This window comes from Alosa pseudoharengus, unplaced genomic scaffold (genome assembly GCF_046254945.1).
Source record: "Alosa pseudoharengus isolate Yale_2024_CS ecotype anadromous, Long Island Sound unplaced genomic scaffold, YU_APseudo_1.1 YU_APseudo_1.1_scf_13, whole genome shotgun sequence".
NCBI classification, from domain to species: domain Eukaryota; kingdom Metazoa; phylum Chordata; class Actinopteri; order Clupeiformes; family Clupeidae; genus Alosa; species Alosa pseudoharengus.
In genome coordinates this window covers 3,894,208-3,915,166 of record NW_027468598.1, presented here as the reverse complement: position 1 = coordinate 3,915,166, position 20,959 = coordinate 3,894,208, and the positions used below count along the sequence as shown (strand labels likewise).

The 20,959-nt window shown below is 39.1% G+C and overlaps 1 protein-coding gene across 2 annotated transcripts in view; it reads left to right on the top strand.

The window, feature by feature from the left end:
• The first annotated feature begins 4,072 nt into the window (after positions 1 to 4,072).
• Positions 4,073 to 20,959, top strand: part of LOC143121477 (delta(14)-sterol reductase TM7SF2) — a 59,526-nt gene continuing 42,639 nt past the window's right edge. Inside the window, exon 1 of one of the 2 annotated variants that reach the window (XM_076281842.1) lies at positions 4,073 to 4,119. The gene's annotated coding sequence lies outside the window, so the exon portion shown is untranslated. Of the gene's footprint in view, positions 4,120 to 5,196; positions 5,295 to 20,959 lie in introns of those variants that run through there. The other variant, XM_076281843.1, reaches the window with a different exon arrangement.

Below are 20,959 nucleotides of genomic sequence, written 5' to 3'. Positions count from 1 at the left end.
TTCCTCTGCCAAAAACGGTTTCAAAATAAAAGTCCTCACTACAATATTTCACTGTTAAACAATTTAACCCTTTAAACTACTGAACTTTTTAACTGTTCAGCCATTGTAACTGTTACTTGTCATCAACCATGACTCCTACCCACTGTAGCTAGTTAGCATGGTTAGCATAGTTAGCATGTTAACATTGCTATCATTGTTAGCATTTTTAACAAAACTGCTAAAAATGATTTACTAGGTTAGCTAAGTCACATGGTTAGCATAGTTAACATGTTAGTTAGCATAGTTAGCATAACTGCTAAAAATGATTAGCTAGGTTAGCTAAGTCACATGGTTAGTATAGTTAGCATTTTAACATTGTTAGCATGCTAGTTAGCATAGTAACTTGGTTAGCATTATTATCTTTGTTAACATAGTTAGCATAACTGCTAGCAAACATTGGAGCCATTCTAACTGTTAGTTATCGTCAACTATCTACCTAAATAATTTAACCATTTAAATTATCAACCTATTTAACTGTTCAGTCATTCCAACTATATTAAATCTTATCTACCAAGCAAATAATTTAACCAAATAAACTCATCATATTTTTGCATTTTCATGCACTGTATTTCCTTCAGGAAATGCTTTTCTAGTTGCTTAAGTGCTCTATTATGATGTCATCAGCCCATGTTAAGTCTATGGGGAAATTTTGAATAGTTTTTAATTAATAGTTTAAAAAGTATAAAAGTTACAAAGATGAAAAATACAAAGCCCCCATGTCCTAAGTAAGACCTACGTAACATACTTTGAATTAAGTTTCTACGTTAAACGGTTGAAGCTGCATTAAATGCGTTAGTGGAAGAATAAGAATAAAATGCCTAGGAAGAACAGTACAGTGCATTTTCATGCACTGTAATAATCTGTCCTACATCGATTTAGAATTGAAACGACTTACCTTTGAGCAAACATATAATAGAAATGTTTATCTGTGCCATGGTTTCTTAGTTTGTTGACGTTCAGCTGTTGATGTGGTCTTCCGCATAACTTTATCCAACGTAAACATTTTCCAACATCCTTAGATGGCTTCGGGAAATAACACATGTAATACAGGAGGAAAGCCTTAATGAAAAAATACATCATCGTTAGGTCTATCTAATGCATTAATACTTTACTTGAATAATGGTGTCAGTGGAACAAGGTCATCACAACATTAATCTAAGCACCCCTCTCATGCGAACGGCTAGGCTAACAACAGCTACGCTAACGTAATCTGTGGTAAACGTTACATAAGTATAAGTATATATACTCTTTTGATCCCGTAAGGGAAATTTGGTCTCTGCATTTATCCCAATCCGTGAATTAGTGAAACACACACAGCACACAGTGTACACACAGTGAGGTAAAGCACACACTAATCCCGGCGCAGTGAGCTGCCTGCATCAACAGCGGCACTCGGGGAGCAGTGAGGGTGTGAGAGTGAGAGTGTTAGGTGCCTTGCTCAAGGGCACTTCAGCCGTGCCTACTGGTCGGGGTTCGAACCGGCAACCCTCCGAAGTGCTAACCAGTAGGCCACGGCTGCCCAAACATCTCATAACAGAAAAAAAGCCTTTCCCGATCCTACTCGGAAGCAAACACTTTCAAGAGAACATATGTCTATAACCTCACTATAGGTGCCGTTTTCAACAAAGCTTGTTAGATGTCCTTGCCTGGCATGCTAGCTAATAGCATTGACTATCATAATTAGCTAACGTTAGCTCAGAAATGTTTGACTTGACACCACGGCAAACATTGATATTAACTAACGTAAATTAAAATGACCTGACAACGAGTACACATGCATCTAACAAATACATGAAAACAGTTTTACCTAAATCTTCCAAATGTTAATCTTCTTGAACTGAAGAGACGAGAAAATGAGATGACAATCCGCTTCAAAAGTGGTTGTGCCTAGGCTTGGGAATGGGTTCCAGGTATCGGTAAGGAACCGGTTCCAAATGTTCCGATCCATCGGAATCGTACACATCCAAACGTTAACGGTTCCACTAACGATTCCAATACAAAGCTTTGTTTTACAAATGTATACTTTTTTAGAAATGTTAAAGTATTTAACTTCTGTATTGTTATTGCACACTTGATATTCATTCTCTAAAACCACTTTAAATTAGACATTCAAAGCCAACAGCTCTCAAAGCCGTCCTATAAGTGTTCAGCAAACGGTACAGGAATCGATATGGGAATCGATAAGGAATCGTATCGACAAGCAGACTCGACAATGGCATCGATATCGATAATTTCTTAATGATGCCCATCCCTAGTTGTGCCAAATGTGTTGTTCTCTGGTCGTCAGTAACGTACAGTAACAGCCTAGTATCAAAGATTGTTAAGGCGGAGCAAGATACTTCGTCGTAGTTCATGTCTATGGGCGCGAAATGGGGATCGAATCCTGTCTGCATAAAGAGGCGTGTCGATGACGTATTGATGAGCGTACGTTGCAACCGGCCAACAGAAACGGCATTAATAACCGGCGCACACCTGATATAAGGTCGATTTTCTCCGGACTGGAATGTTCAAAAATGCTAAAAATGTACAGAAGAGTTTGAGGATCATGAAAATGTGCACGAAACTCTATAGAACCAAGACCTTAGCATATGTGGTGAAATTCTGAGCTATGCCCATAGACTTCAATGGAGCAGTCGCTGCCTCTGCTCTGCATAAAGGGGGATTTTGACCCCCCCTCGTACGATCCGGGTTCCCGGAAGTGGCTCCTGATGAAATATCTTGCTCCGCCTTAACAATCTTTGCTAGTATCCTTGCTATCGAATGCTCACGTGAGTTAATTGGTGGGCAGGTGTATCCAATCTAACCGCCTTCGTGCCTTGCTTGCCTAAGTGAGTTGATTGGTGAGGGGCGGGTGTTTCACTCCAGAGACATGGCGTTAGCGGCTTGCTGTTGTTATGTGAGTTAAGTTGGGTTCACTGGTGGTCCTACCCCCCCCCCCAAAAAAAAAAATCTGCACGATTTACGAGAAATTCAGATTTTTCCGGAAGAATCACATCTATGCTAAATACATGGAGTTGGACAGTGCAATGCCTCGGCTTTACAAACTGTTGTCATTAGTGGCAACAATTGGAGCTACATCGGCAGGTGTAGAAAGGAGCCTCTATTGTTTAAAGCCGCTAAAGTCCTACACCCACTCTGCTGGCCATTGAGAGAACACTGAGTCACTGGAAAAGATGGCTAGTTGATACGACAGGGTCACAGAGCATTTTCTTGAAAAGGGACGTAGGGCAGAATTTACGTATAAATAAATGGACAATTTTTATGATGTAGGCCAAAAATTAGCTTTCCCTCTTTGAAAGACCAGCAGCCGCCACTGCATTCTAGATGGTAAAATGGCCAGACACAAGGCGGAGTGTATTAACTTTGTGTAGTTGAACGGCGTGAAGTCCATTATCCCGCTTATTCCACTGTTGCCACTTGCGTTGTGTTCATTTCCTGTTATAATGTAAACGTTTTAATCTCTGAAACTGTTTGTAGAACTACTTCTTTCCGCCACATATCAACTAATTTCTCAACTTGCAGGACAAACTGCCGCTACTAGTTCCAGCTTTTAAAACCTTTGTTTACAATATTTGCTGCACTTCTGAAACAATTCAATGCACCAATTGAAGAGTTCAGATGCAAAATCCTCTAGCCACCACCTCCGTCAAAAAAAAGATAACGATGGTCAGTAAATGCTCTCCACACATAGTATACGTCAATCAAATAATTTTGGTTCAAAACCCGCTAAATACCACTGATAAAAAAAAAGCTCACTTAAAAGAAAAGTGCACAGACAGATTTCGAGGGTTTTACATCTGAAATCTTTCATTTAAATTTAATTTCACTGTTCCCTGCTGGAAGTCACACAAGTGCTAAATTCAGATACGTTGAGGGGGGTGGTGTGTCATTTTCAAATCCGTTGAATTTCAGCATATCTAGCTTACTAGGAAACTGCAATCAGCTGAAAGTATTGCATAAGTGCATGTTGGTGCAATGCTAGAAAATGAACCAGCCTCTTACATGAATGCGACATATAAATAGATGTTCCACAAGAGTTCTTAGCGTATCTCTGTAACTTCCCAAACCAGTTGGCAACAGGTAAGAGATTGATATCAATTTCACAGCATTCCTTTGTATTATATGAAACAGTAATGGTAACATTACATTCAATTTAAAATGACATGCCAATCTTTCTCATAGAATTTGTTTGTCAGAAAATATGCAATAGACAAGCCTTTTAGGCCACACAAACAAATTTCTGGTGCTAAGTGGAAAGCTGAAATTCCCCAGTATTCTATTCACTACTCCCTACTGTATATCGTAATGGTAAGCCTATAGGCTACCCACCACTAAATGGTTTCATCTTCAAAAATGTCCACATGGATGTAATAGCAGCCAATCAAATTTCCCCTTGCCTTCACTATAATTTTGCATTCATTTTGAAATATATAGTGGTTATAAATATGACTTTTCAGAAGAGTATTTTTTTATTTTCACCCGTATTTTTATCATTTGGCAAGACAAATACTCTTCCCTATAGATGAAGATTGTTGTGCAGGATATATCAGATGTTCACTAAAGAGTCATTACACAGTTTGCAATGCATCTAAAAAAATTAAAATCATGGAAACGTTATTTTTCAAGTAATTATTTCAAAAAGTGAAACTTTCAAATGATCTAGATTGATTGAAGTGAAATATTTCAAGCCTTTTTGTTTAAATCTTGATTATTCTAATCTTGATGATTACAGTTTACAGCTAATGGAAATTAAAAAAAATCTAGTATCTCAAAATATTAGAATAGATAATTTATAATATAGATATGTCAACCTGAGAAGAGCTAATCAGCTAGTTAAGTCAAAATACCAACAATGGTTTTCTGAGCCTTTAATCTCTCTGTCTGGGCAGGGCAATGGACTTTTCCACTATATAATATTTTTTTGAGATGCACCCGTGTCTGATTAAAGAAGCCCTATGCAACAATTTTAGCAAAAATGACCTTAATTATGCAGGTTGAGAGTCGTTCTGATGGTTCTACAACACTTTTTGGCTCGTTTGGTGGGTGCTTCGTCTCCCCCTAGTGCTTCTCCGCGGAAAACCCCCTTGAGGATCAATAAAGTATCTATCTATCTAAAACCGAATATGCAACTTTCTGGTCCTGGACCGAAGAAATCCGGATGTGACTCGGAGGAAGGCCTCGAAAATGTAGTCAGATTGTAGTTTCTAAGAAGACTGCAAAATGGACTCCGACTTGGCTTTGTTGCTGTTGAAATTGTAAGTAGCCTACCCTTGGGTGAACTTCGTTTTTGTAATGTGGTTTGATAGTCTCTTGAACAATGTGTTTGCTCGACCGTTTTATTGTGAGCCCTGTATGTGTTTAGCTTGGTTTCTTGATGGCTAGCTCGCTAGCTAGTGGGGGTTTAGCGTAGCAGTCACTTGCTACCGAAGCTGCAGGGGGAGCTATGTCGTGAAAAATGCGATCCTAAATCAGGCGAAAACCCAGAAACAGCGAAGGAATAACCAGACTTGCATAGGGCTTCTTTAACTCCTCCGATCCTCAACATCTAGAAAACAGAGTGGCTCTGGCATAGTGTTGTCACAATATCAAAATTATGACTTCGATACAATACCTGCCATAAATATGTTGATACTCGATACTGAAACAATATCAAAATCCTAAAATATCTGGAAAAGAAAGGATGCAGGCCTCCTCCAAGTGTATTGAGTCATTTGTGTATTGTGCAATTTGGTACACTTTTGGTCAATTCTGGGCTTTAAACTTCCTTCATTATTATTTTTGTAGTCAGTAAAATAGTAGTTTGTGTGTGATTAAGTTCTTTATTGTTTGTTATAGCTCAATTATATTGTGTGGTGTTTTGGCAATAAATTACCTTTAAATAGCCAAAGTAGGCTAGATCAAGGTCAGTGTTCAAATTACTGCATGCAAATCACTTGATGCTATGCAGAAGAGCCTAATCTTTAGGCCATCTGATGTAGGCTACCCCAGGCCTTCCTGTGTTTATGGGATTTCTTTGACAGTTGCAAAGGGAAAAAAGTGAAGATAGTCTTCTTTGCCCCCAGTGTAATTTAATAAGTATGTTTCAACCACTCAGGTCATCATCAGATAGGCCTACACCATTATCTGTTGCAATATCTATGTGGATTTCTACATTAGATCTATTTCTTTGATAGTTAACATGATTTTCTCCCACATAACAAATACCAAATAACAATACAAAAGTTTCTTACAAACTTTCCTGCATACTTCTTAAATGTGCTGCAGTCAGATGGGTGTCCTAAAGACATAACTAGATCTATTATCAATGTTGAATGAGCAGTTTTTGCAGTGATCACTACTGGACATTCCACATTGCTAGACAGCACTTGAGTGAGTATAGACTTATTTCCACTTCACTAATAACCATCGCTACCTGCAATAGCTACAGTACAGGGACATTAATCAGTTCATAGCTAAGGATTTGTCCTAGGTCCACTTCCCTTTCAGCATCATATGCAGTAATGATGCACTGGAGAATGTTTCTTTTTGTTGCACTTTATGCTATGGATATGGATATAAAGGATATCTCGTCTAAATTGTTTTGGTGTTTCCAGCTAAAACAGCTATTCCCCAACAGATTAACATTCAGCTTGACTCAACTTTACTGACCCCAACTAGATCGTCACGTAACTTAGGCATTGTGTAATAAGATCATTACAGCTGATTCAGAATGCTGGAGCACGCCTGGTCTTCAATCAGCCAAAGAGGACACATGTAACTCCTCTCCTAGTTACTCTCCATTGGCTCCCTACAGAATTAAATTTAAATCTCTCACTTTGGCCTATAGGACACTGACTGGATCTGCTCCAAGTTATTTTAATTCAATAATCAAGGCATACATCCCCAACCGCCCACTGCGGTCTTCTGATGACTGTCTGTTATGTCGACCAGTCATAAACACTAGGTCTAATTCAAGACACTTTTCCTCAGTGGTTCCATGTTGGTGGAATGAGTTGCCCAGTGGTCTCCGTTCCTTTTAGTTTTGGGTTGTTTAAGAGGGGTCTAAAGACATTCCTGTTCAACATGCACTTAATTCTTTAAGTGCTTCTTATGTATTATGGCAGGGGTATTCAATTAATCTTCAGCGAGGTCCAGTTACGGAAAATTTCCTCAAGCAAAGGTCCGGAGCATCATAATGTTTAACGTGCGTGTTTAGGATATGTATATGTATGTATGTATAATATTAGGATGGATGGATGGAGCCTAGTTGTAGATAGATAGATACTTTATTGATCCCCAAGGGGAAATTCCAGAAATAGAAGATTGTAGGCCTAATGTTTAATGTGAAATAAAATAAGTAGCCTAAAAGGCAACATTCGAAATGAGGAGAAATAAGGCAATATACTGTAAGAGTAGCCTAATTGGGGAGAAAAACTGAGTAGCCTTGGCTATTTTTAAGATCTTAAGGTGAACTTAAAAAAAAATTTGAGCTGAGACAAGGATGGATATTCCACAGCTGGTTCCTTGAACCCATTAATCAGCAAGTTTAATTTTTTGTTTTTTTAGGTTGACCCGAAATCCTGGAAACCCAGGCATATTGCCTTCTTAAATCGTAAAAAATATTCTGTGGTCTCAGTTCACTGTTGAATGGGCCTAGCCTACCCTATGCATGCTCAAAATATATGCTTTGTCTAGTAGAGGTGTTTCAAATTGGCGCTTAAAATCGCCTGTCTCAGAATATATATAGAAGAGGTCCAGGGCAATTCCGCGCAAAACTGTCACATCATATTTAGTTGGCGTTAACGTCAAAGTAAAGTTTTGCGTGGTATTGCCCCCGTATCGTTATATAAAGCTCGGTTCTCGCTGTCTAGCTTTCTCCTCTTTGAGCAATCGATGATTTGAAAATAACTTACTTATCGTTAACTTAGATATCCATCTAATTGTTTCTCGTCCCGTCTCCTCTCGCTCGTTTCAGGCTATCAGTCTCTTCTCCATTAAGTAAAGTAGACTACTTTACTCACTGACTCGACTTTATCAGAATTCACCGAATTAACTGGCTGAGTATAGCAGCAAGCGAAATGATGGTTCCTGAAGCTCCTGAAGTAAATGCTGTTATCCTAACCAACGAAACATTTAGCGCAGCTTTGAAAATCTTACGTGAAAATCTAAATTAGGCTATTATGGTCTGGGTCCGGATAGGATCACGTCACGGTCCGGACTCGGACCGCGGTCCGCCATTTGGTGATGGCTGTATTATGGTTTCTATAATATTGTTTTATTTCCATTAGGCTGTTGATTAATTAGACATTATTGTTTATTATTGATATTCTCCTTAATATAGTCTTACCATGTCATTGTTTTTTATATTATTGATTTAATGGACATTATTGTTTATTATTGCTTTTCCCCTAATTTTCATTGCTTATTTTATTAGGCTATTGATTGAATTGACATTGTTGTTTATTATTGCTATCCTCCTTATTATAGTTTGACAAACATTCTATCTGTTCCCTGTTATATTTTAAATATTACAGTATGTTGTTTTTGTATTTGTGTGTCGCTTTGGACAAAGGCGTCTGCAAAATCCCATAACCATACATTTTTTGCAAATAATGCAATCTCCATAGCACTCTTCACCCCTCCTCAAACATGCACACTCTTCCATTTTTCTGCATGGCTGGAATTTGAATGATAGGAAAGAGCACCAGTGAGATGTTTTAACTAGGCAAGCACAGTCGCCTTTACAGTAAAAAAAAATACAGTGTAAATCCTCTGTAAAGACTGACAACTGTTCATAATAGTTAGTGACAAAGTAGTTTCTACAGAAAAATGAGCAGTCACCTACTATTCTATCAATTTATTATCAAGGAATCTATTTTGTTTCTAAACGTCATACTGCATTTTAGCTATTATTTCAATTTATATTTTGGTTGTAGCTTATTTTCATTTGCTTCTTGAGTGTCATTGAGGTAATTCCTGTCCTGTCCTACAACATATCTGATACATAAAGAGTATATTAATGCCTTCTTTTTTGCAATTCCTATGATATCGGATGGCAAAACCAAAAAGTATGTGAATTATGCTAATTAGCAAGCTTAAAACTCAAAATTGAGCTTGGTAAACAACATATTTGAATTCAGCACCCTCAAATTGTGTGAAATAGCCCCTTTACCGACTTTTCCTCAAATTTGCCAACAGGACTTTTTCTGAACATTTGATAGCTTTGATAGCTATCTGCTCTCCCTCTACTTGGTCTCCCCTCTGCATTCACTCATAGGTCTTCATTTCAAAAAACTGTAAAGAATCCTGTAAGTTGCGGTCAACGATCTCTATGTCAACGATGCTCATCGCCTGAAACTTCCGTCGAATCTATCTTTCTAGGACTTAGCGAGTCACTAACGTTAGCCAGAGCCCGTGGTGGGGAGACCGCTAGCAAGCTTTCCCCCCTAGCTGATGTTAGAAAACACAGAGCTACACACAATACTCCTAAATAAAACGTTCTCCCCTACACAGGAAAAAATCCAATGTACTTTACAAAATTAATGTAAAACAAACTATGTAAATGAGTTGCCCAATTTATCTAAACTCTAGTAGTAAGGTCACTGAAGGCAACTGAAAAGTGATGGCAAGCTAATTGAGACAGTGATTGGCCAGAGTGTTGCATCAAATTCAACGGCAGGAAGTGTGAAATTCTGCCCAATCGGTCACTGCTTCACGGGTGGGACTTATCTGCCATAAGGATCAATTGAAACGGAAAAAATCCACGAGCCGCCTGGGGTTTTAGTCCTGTTGACAGCCCATAGAGCCCCATTGAGGACCCGGAAATGTTGAGTACACCAAAGTTTTATGATGAAAATATATAGTATGGGTTCCCAGCATGCAGAAACTGCCGGATGCTAATTTGCATATGTTGGGCAATTTGTGTAATTGAGCTAATTAGCATAAATTAGCATAATCACCTATATTGATCATATTATAAGAGCTGCTTGGCCAAAATGGACAATGTTAGTATGTTTTTAGGGGTTTTTACTGGAGATGCTGAGTCCATATCAGACATTTTCAAGATTCAAAATCACTATTTAAACATGGTTTGGTCACGTTTTTACTCTCATTTAGCTGATTTTGCTTTTTTGGTCCAATTTAGACAGATTTTTTGGAGGATAGGGCTGTAGCGATATACAGTAGGGCTGTAACGATACACCAACCTATCAATTCGATTTGTATCGCGATTTTTGACCCACGGTTTGATTTTTTTTTTTGGGGGGTGGCTAGACATTTCAATAGCCTACCTTAGAACACCAGAGGATTATAATATAATATATCTGTATTATCTTATATCCTGAATACTGAATGTCTGATATTTATGACAGCACACTTTATGCATATTAGCCTTTATAGCTTAGGCCTACTATTTCTATTACAACTCCACCACATTCAGCTGTCTGGTTGAAGCCTGGAAATATTGTAAACAAAGTAGCATAGTTGGCTAGCTTATCATAGTCTACTGATTGGACTGTTCAGTTTCCTCGTGTGTGTTTAAGGTAATAGGGGAGAGCCGGGACGATTGAAACACGGGACAAATGAAACAATCCAGTTTTTTCCGAGTGTAATGATGATAGACAGACGTCCTTTGGTCAAAACATAGAGCATGTTAACCTCCTTCTATCAGCCAAATATCTTTCTGCTATGTCATTTTATCACGGAGTTACAGGCGATAAACGAGTTTTGATGTGCAAAAGTAAACTTCATTAGCGGTTAAATTTTTTCGATTATTAATCAGTGTTTTTCACTTAAAGTTTCGACTTAATGCTTATTCAGTACACCATTTAGTGTTCTCCACAATCCCAGCATTTCATATCGCATGCTTGTTTACATGGAAAGCAAAACAAGCTATAGTGTCATATGTCTGTGTCGCCCATACAAAAATGTGATATATGGCAATATATGTAAATCACATATATTATGTATATGTCAATGTATGCCTCACACATATAAGTCACATATATACACATACATGTCAAATATATTTCAAAATATAGCAAAATTGGCCGTTTTTATATATGTCACATATATTTTCCCAGATATACAAATATATTACAAAGCATACTAGGGATACCAATATATTGCAAATATATGTCTATGGACATATATTTGCACTCATATAAGGTAAATATATTGCAAAATATATGTAATGTTCTGCTATGTCACATTTATAGAAATATGTCACAATATATGTATATTTCATAAATATAACATTGTTGATGTTCCAAAGAAAACACACAAAATATTTGTTTAACCTTTTATTAAAGTTTAGTTTTTCCACACAAACAGTGAGTACACTCTCCAGGTAGAAACTTTTTTCCCCTTTATGGAAGTGGCACACATTGATTTGGCATATGATGCACTCAGTGTTCTCAGGGCAGCAGTCCTCACAAATCACCACCTGCAAACAGGGAACAGAGAAGATTAATATGCTGTAAAACACACAACCCGAAAAGACCATCACTGAAGCACTACAACCTTCACATGCATCTTTAATAAACACACACCTTGGCACAAATAAGCTTAAATAAGGGCTATGAGATTGAAGAACATGTAGCCTAATGATCCATACATCAGAATACTTTGACAAGATTTGGGGAAGATTCTTGAAAGAATGGAGTCTTTTAACTAATGCCCCCCATTCAAGCTTTACTCAAAAGACTATCTTTCAAGAATCTTTCCCAAATCTTCAAAGTCTTCTGTTGTAAGGATGGCTTAACACTACCCTTCACAAACTAAAGATCCATTTAGGCCTACTAACATTCACGTTAGCCTGCATGGTTATTAGCAGCCACTTTAAATATAAGTTAGCTGCTATAGCTAGGTTAGCTAACTTACTCACACCTGATATTTCATTCAAACTAAAACTTATATTCATAACGACATCTCAGACAGGCTTGTTGTTGGATATGATGTTAACTGCCATTCTAGATATTCCACATAATGGTAAAGTTAGTTAATGGAAAAGTTAACATTAACAGCTAACATCGCTAACGTTAGCAATATTAGCTCGCTAACGTTATCGATAGCTAATTGATCATAGATATATATACTGACTAGATGTCGCCTTGACTACTGCTGTTCATTGGAACGAATGCGTCAATCGAGACGCCATCTTGCCGCGGTGATCCACTCCTCTATAATGCATTAGCGTCAATCTAGGCAAAGATCTAACGAAAATAAAATCACTATAAATCGTCAAAATCTCAAACAACTATCTAGTTTTTTGGGTTGTTCCAACTGACAGGCATGTGTTTATGGTCGAGTCTAGAGAAAACTAAGCTTTTGACGATAATAAAGATACATTTTACCCGTCTAACCCCATAGACTCCCATTCTGCACTAGCTAGCGGCGGCCCCTAGAGGAACAATGAGTGAACTGCAACCAGGTTCGATACAATGAAAGTATGCAGGATCTCCGTAGACAGGCTCTGGTTGAGGCCACATACCTCTCGTCTCGTTGACTCATGTAAGTTGTAATCTCACCAGAAGTTGCTGTAGATCTGTAGAACATTTACTTCCGTGCTTTAACATGGTCTGCTACTACATAGGCCAGTCGTTACTTTTAAAATCATGGGTCAATGCTTTGGGCGAACGAGATGTAGCTTAATTCACAAATGAAAAAGCCATGAGAAAGGTGATTTTCTGACGTTTCAACAATGAAACCGAGTTTGCCATCATTGTGAGAAGTTCCCAATTTTGTTGTTAATCGCTAAATAGGTTTTCTATCGCTGGGGATGGCCAGGCGTCGCTAAATAGGTAACACTGACAATACGGGAGAACTAGTTTAGAGCTTCAGATCCCCGCTCCAAGATGGCGGCGGTGTTGACGCATGCTGAGAAGCAGAAGGCGACATCTAGTCAGTATATATATCTATGTAATTGATAACATTAACGTTAGCTAATTCTAACATGATGGTTAGACTGTTAACAAACGGATTTGGTTAACATTACATTATAAAAACAATATTTTCTAACTAATTCCCGTTTACTAAAGGCTTTCTTACCTTGGATATGATGACAGCAGAGTTTGTACAGCTTACACAGTCGGATGCATGACAAAAAGTGACGGTTGAAAGTCACCGTGGTTGGAGTTCAATTGTCAGTCCAGGGTGGGGGATGGGTATTGCTGTGTGAGCATTCGCATATCAAGATGCGATAAGATAGATAGATACTTTATTGATCCCCAGGGGAAATTCAAGGTCTCAGCAGCATACATACAACACAAACACATTATTTAACAGCAGAAAGAGTAATTAAAGTATATAATATAAAAACACAACTAAGCAGTAAGGACAGTAGAAGATAAAGAATATGCTAAATATACTAAAATACAAATTATACTAACACTTAATACAATATATAAAAATATACTAAAATACAAATTACAAAAATACAAATTATACTAACTAACACTTAATCTAAATCAATTCTAAAAACAGTATCCACATAGTGGTGATTAATAAATCAGAGGCGCTGACTGAGGCAGGGACTGAGCCTGTGATTCTCTGTGCATAGTAAGGTATGGTAAGGTGCTCTAAGGTGCTCTGTGTGAATGAGTGTCATTTAAAGTAGCTTTGGCCTCACACATTTTTCATGCACATAGTGCAACCCAAAGCACTCCACACAAAACATTGACACATAAGGCAGCATAGTCGACACCATATCTGTGACGCCAAGACATAAAGAAATATATTCACACTGTTCTCCATTTGGAAAATAAGTAATGTAATCTAGTGTATGGATATGTATGCCACCATATATGGAGACTACAAATATGTCTGCCACATATTCACACATAAAGTTCTCCATATATTTAGAAAATAAGTAGTGGAATCTAGTGTATGGATATGTATGCCACCATACATAGAGACTACATATAAGTCTGTCACATATTCACACATAAACTTCTCCATATATTTGGAAAACAAATAATTGGATCTAGTATATGAAGATAATATAGCATCTTATATGGGAAATTAAAATATTTTGTATGCATGTATGGATATATAGCTTTGAATATATGTTTGACATAAATATTTGAATCACATATATGTCCATATAAGAAAAATTATAAGTCCCTGTTATTTGACATATATGTTCATATATTGCCATATATCACATTTTTGTATGCGGGACGATTGAAACAAGTGTTTCAATCGTCCCGAACAGGCTGTACTTGCATGTATTTTAATTAAATGCACAAATATATTGTGTTTAAACAATCATCTATGGAGGTGAGACATGGAAAAACAGTTTTAGGAAGATGAAAATACATTTGGGCCCACCAGGTAGGGGGTTTAGTTTTCCCATGTTATCCTATGGAGACTGACGGCCGATGGGTCGTTAAGCCTACTTATTTGGATGTGCAGTGGCCTAACCCACGTAAAAACCTAGTGAAACGACATTTTCAACAATATAAACATGATATAAATGGGAAAGCTTACCATTCTAGCTATAAACATGGCAGAATCATCCACAGGACATGATATTTCAAAAACCGCTTCATACACGCTTCACGATGATGGCAATGAATTGTTAACAGACATGCACGAAGACGTATAGCCCTGCAACAATCTATCTAAAATAACACCTTTTGGGAGTACCATTCATGATATGTAGTAACATTTTGAAGATGTGGGACGTTTATATGGCTTAAACTGTATGTTTCATTCGTCCCCTTATGCTGTTTCAACTGTCCCGACCAGGAGGGACGAATGAAACAAAACGCACGTCCCACTTTTGCTGTAATAATTCCTGAACGGTTTTGTTCAAAGCTGAAAATGCATTTGTATTTGACAGAGGACAGATGTAGCTTACTAGTGACCAAATATTAGCTTTCAGTTTGGTACGATCGCTTTGTAAATTACGTTTAATTAAAAAGTGTCCCGGCTCTCCCCTACTGTTCTCCTTGGGACAAGCCCTTTTGGGAAACATTGGTATTGAGATGATCATTCAACTTGAATGCAAGAGCTTTAACAAATATGTGCAGCATGCTAATGATGCTAAGCAGATTTAATAGTGTAACGATTGATGAGACAGCGTTGTCTAATCAAAAGCTTTATTAAAGGTCGGGAGCAGGGACATAGGCACAGAACATAGCACACGCTAGGGAAGTCAAGAACACTCGCACCTAACACACATAGGGTTGGACGTAGCCACACCATACAGGCACAAGCACACACAATAACAACCCCAAAGTTCTCCCAGAATCCCCAGCGCGAAACATCGTGGGAATCTTAAGCACAGTCCAGCACACTGACGTTACACAGCTCCCCCAACAAGCCATTGCAGTCCTCGGCGCAGGCATTCCCACATTCAGTCCAGCAAAGTCTCTGACACTGTCACACAGCAGGTGGGGTGCACACACCGCAAGAGCCCTACTCACTCCGGGGAACCACAACCACCAGTGGCCCAATGCGGGCGTGCTGGCAGTCACCTGGCCATCGCCGCTCGTCCCCAGCTCCCTTCAGCGAACGCCGTCAGGTCGCACTTTCGCAGTGTGCACCACCACGACTAGGGATGTAACGATTACCGGTATAATGATAAACCGTGATAAAAATGTTGATGATAACAATTACCGTTTTCTTTTGAAATATCAATTATCACGGTTGATTACCACGGTGTGGAAACTGTGTGTTTAATCCTTCCCAGCTTCATCCGAGCCTGCTTTTGACATACAGTAGGCCTGGTACAATGAAGCAAAATTGGTACCCTACTGATTCTGTTGTCTAATTGAGGATTTAACTGCGATTTGGATTAGGTTTGGATTGATTTTAAAAGGCAGAACATTTTCACCGCAAAACTTGCACTGTATCATTTAGCCACTCTGCGTCTTTTTATGTTCGCGTCCACATTAAATCCATTCCACTCACGTTATCAGAAGAACACATAGCCTAAAGTTTTATTTCGAACACTTACTTTGGTCTCACTCAGGGTAGGAATTTCACGGCGGCCACGTCGTTGCCCCTTGCGTTGGCCGTGATGTCCCTTTGAAAATCAGAGGTTTACAGGCCACGGTGGCCTTGGTGCCCTTCTTTCAATATTCTGCTTTGCGTCCTACTAATAGCGATTTTTATTTAGCCTTTGGCCTGTCAAAATAATCTTAGCATTCACAGCGCAAATTAATTTAGTCTTTTACGCAGTGGAGAAAGTGACAGTGCAAGAAAGAAAGTGCGTCTAAATTCACCTATTCTCTCAGTTGAACTACTCGCAAAGTAGCATACTCATCACACAGACATCACAAGTATCATATGAAAGAGCTTTTTCTCAGCTTTTAAACGATGTTAGCCGCGAATTGCTGTGGTGAACGGTTCGCGAGAAAAGTAAATAATATAATTAAATTTAATCATAAATTCTACTGAAGGTTTTCGTCCATCTCCCTACCCATTCCTCTCGGTGCAATACTTCACAAACCTTTCGTTTAACACATGACAAACCATATCAGAATAAACAGCAGACCTTACCAAACACAAAGGTGTAAAGCAGTCCCCTGTACAGTTAGCCGTTCCAGTAGCCTAGAAATCTAGACGCGCCCCTAGCGGCAGCAAATTACATTTGCTGCCAGGGCTAGTCTAGCAACTCTCCGTTGACTTGTGAGCTCTAGAAATCGAAACTAAATCTGGCATTGAAATCGTGTATAGAGTCGTTTGTTGGGCTTAACATAATGATTGATGGCAGAGTTGCAACGGTTTGGCTTGAATTCCCTGCTACTTGAAAACAAATATCCTATTGCGTCCTATTGCGTGCAGAGGGAATTTGAAAGACAACTGATTATCCCGACCCTCGGACTGAGCACTGCGAACGGTGAGTGCCCAGACCCTACATTATAATGTGGGTCTGGCTCGCCAGGCTACCGTTCCAGAGTAATCCAGTTTTGAATTTGCAGTAAATTTCGACATGCATGGATGTCTCCAAATTTGGGCTTTAAGTTTTACAATGTGTTTAAATTGTTCCACATGATTTCATAACGGGCCAAATACAAAATAAATGTTACAAATATCGCCTAGATATCGGTAAATCAGAGGACAGCTGACTAAGAGTTTGTGAAAGTAGATCACAAAATGCTAAGCATGCATCTAGGCTATTTGAGTTTCTTAAAGCTGAACTGTGCTTAAATTGTTCAATACATGATTTCATAACAGGCCAAATATAAAACTATATGTACCACAGAGCGGTACAAAATATGACCGCCGCCCAGTCCAGCACATTTTTTCCACAAAAAGAAATCACGCTGAAAGGCCTATATGATTCTAACTGTCTCACTAAATTGCATTATCCACACTGAATTCTCACTGGTATCTGCTAGACAACAAGTACCAAAACATGATTAGTTCATAGATTTCACATGTAAAATTAATTTTATACAACCCCACCTCCATCTTGCCTGTTCATAATTCTGAGAAATTCTTGATTGTTTGTGTTATGTTTATGTTATGTGTGTGGGTGTGTGTGTGTGAGTGTGTGTGGGTGTGTGTGTGTGTGTGTGTGTGCGTGCTTGTGTGTGTGCCTGCGTATGTGCCTGTGCATGCAAGCGTACATATGTCTGCTGTGTGAGTATGTGTCATACGTATGATTACTATGAATGTATGTGTGTTTGTGTGTATCTGTTTGTGCACATGTGTGCACATGAAATGGGTTAACATGACCCCTGGAGGCAAACATACGGAAAAAAATGGTCATCCTAGGCCCTACAGTTCTCAAGATATTCACAGAGAACTGTGTCTGCCCTACCCTCCTTTCGGGGGGTCCAGTCCAGCTGGGGGGCTACAGATCAAAACGAAAAATGACGGTTCCATGCTATCCATGTGGAAGTACATGCCCACCAAGTTATGTGTACCCCGGTCTTTCAGTGTCCCGGGAATCCTTGTTGGTGTACGTCACTAAATGTACACATAAATTATTTTATTGTAAGGCCCCCCATGAACGAAAGTACACAAAACTTGGCATGCATTCGGAGGGTGTCATAATGATCCTACACTTTTAATTTCGTGCAGTTTTGACCTTGTCAGCCAGAGATATTGTGATGAAAACACCTAATTTTTTGCTTTTTCATTTTTAACTAGGTGGCGCTATACATGAAATAAGTGGTAATGGGATGGGTTGACATGCCCCCTTAAGACCAACATACATAAAAAAGGTGGACCTCCTAGGCCCTACGGTTCTCGAGATAGTCACAGAAAACTGTCTCCGGCCACCTACAGGCCAGTTGGTGTATAGCAGCCATCACCAAATGGCGGACCGCGGTCCGAGTCCGGACCGTGACATGATCCTATCCGGACCCAGACCATAATAGCCTAATTTAGATTTTCACGTAAGATTTCAAAGCTGCGCTAAATGTTTCGTTGGTTAGGATAACAGCATTTACTTCAGGAGCTTCAGGAACCATCATTTCGCTTGCTGCTATACTCAGCCAGTGAAATCTGTGAATTCTGATAAAGTCGAGTCAGTGAGTAAAGTAGCCTACTATGGAGAAGAGACTGATAGCCTGAAACGAGCGAGAGGAGACGGGACGAGAAACAATTTAGTGCTGCCGCGATTAGTCGACTTAGTCGACCTAATCGACCATGAAAATTAGTCGACGGCAATTTTTTTACTATTGACCGCCTATTTATTTTTGGTCTCACACGGCTGTAATGTTATATTAACTCTATGTTATTAACTCTTGAAAAGTACAATGACTGTCTTTGGATGTTAAACAGGCTACTTAGACGTTGGCATGTTTTAAACCCCACTATGCACGCAAGTGTTAACGCCAGCAGCAAAGCTGCGTGCCTACCTGATTTCAGCGCAATTAATTATTAGGCAGAGCTAAGTGGGGGGAGCTAAGCTAGTTACGCTAGTCCAGACTCTGACTAATATAGTAGCCTATTGTGGAAATTGAAATAAATGAAGTGAAGTGTCTCACGTTGACAACGCAACGGCGTGTCATTACTGTAATTCATTCATACAAAAAAACGTTAAACCGAATATGCCGCCGCCCGTGATATCAACAATCAAGGTGCGCGTCATTTCCCATGGTCAATAAGTCACGACGCATATTTTGTTAGCGTTCAAGCCAACTGATAAAGTGAAGTAACCTATGTGGTAAGACGCGCAAAGTGCCTGTAGCTTACTTGTTTTGAACATGCTGATGTTAGGCTCATTTGCAAAGTCCTCAACTCCTGTCGCCTTTCAAAGTCCAGCGTTTCTCAAACTATGGGCCACGCGGACCAGCACCGGCCGTAACGTGGACATTGCTGGTCCGCATAGATATATACACTAGATGTCGCCTTCTGCTTCTCAGCATGCGTCAACACCGCCGCCATCTTTGTACAGGGATCTGAAGCGCTAAACTAGTTCTCCTGTATTGTCAGCGTTACCTATTTAGCGACGTTTGGCCATCCCCAGCGATAGAAAACCTTTTTAGCGATTAGCGACAAATTTGGGAACTTCTCACAATGATGGCAGATCGGCTTCTTTGTTGTTGAAACGTAAGAAAATCACCTTTCTCATGGCTTTGTCATTTATGAATTCAGCTACATCTCGTTTGCCCATGGCACTGACCCATGATTATAAAAGTAACGACTGGCGTAGCCTATGTAGTAGCAGAGGTAAATGTTCTACAGATCTACATGAGTAAACGAGACGAGGGGTATGTGGCCTCAACCAGAGCCTGTCTAGAAGAGCCTGTTTACTTTCATTGTATCGAACCTGGTTTCAGTTTACTCATTGTTCCTCTAGGGGCCGCCGCTAGCTAGTGCAGAATGAATGGGAGTCTATGGGGCTAGACGGGTAAAATGTATCTTTATTATCGTCTTAAGCTTAGTTTTCTCTAGACTCAACCATAAATACATGCCTGTCAGTTGGAACAACCCAAAAAACTAGATAATTGCTTGAGATTTTGACGATTTATGGTGATTTTATTTTCGCTAGATCTTTGCCCAGATTGACGCTAATGCATTATAGAGGAGTGGATCACTGAAGCAAGATGGCGTCTCGATTGACGCATTCGTTCCAATGAACAGCAGTAGTCAAGGCGACATCTAGTGTATATGTCTATGGCTGGTCCGGAGCCGCGGAGTGAAATTATTCCCGGGGCTTCGTCTGATAATTTGCTGCGCAATTGATCAAGGAACCGCGGACCGACAGAAAAAGAAAACAAACTTTTCTGCAATCAGTATGAATTACTTGCTAATTTGGTGTCATCAAACATAGAGGCATACAATTAAATGGTGGTATGAGCGTTCATTCAATGCGCGAGAGAAACTGAAACCACTTGATAACGTTGGTAGCAAATCTCCAATTCAACCTATTGGAAAGCTATTTAATTATGAAACTACATTTAATAGAACAATGTGGATTTATGCAACTTCCATAAAAACAGAGCACAGACTATAATACACTATCTAGAGTATTGTATAGTCAAATTTGAATAACGTGGCCAAAAGCTTGTGGCATAATTAAATATGTCTTTCCATTTGCCTACCAGTATATGATGCTTGCATGAGGGAAACATCCCAAAACGATGACACCCATATAATTGCTGTTGTTTTGAGAAGTATTTATCATGCAACCATGCAAAAGCAATGGAACTATTCTAATTATATTTTACATTAGTAAAGCAGTCCTCTGATGTGCATGTTTTCAAACTTTTTGTGAACAATGTTAGCACTTTAAACACTGGCTGCTTTGAAGTGCATGTATAACAATATAGCATAACAATAATAATTTTGATGTGATATAATGATAATTTGATGGGGGGTGGGTTCATGTAGGTGGGCCCTATGACCCCAAAGTATGCCATGACCGGGCCTCAGGTCAAAGAAGTTGTCTATGTCGATGGCAACACTGGCATACAAATAAAGTCTATCAAAGGTCTGACATTACTGTAGATCTGAAGGTAGCATTTTAAATGGGTGT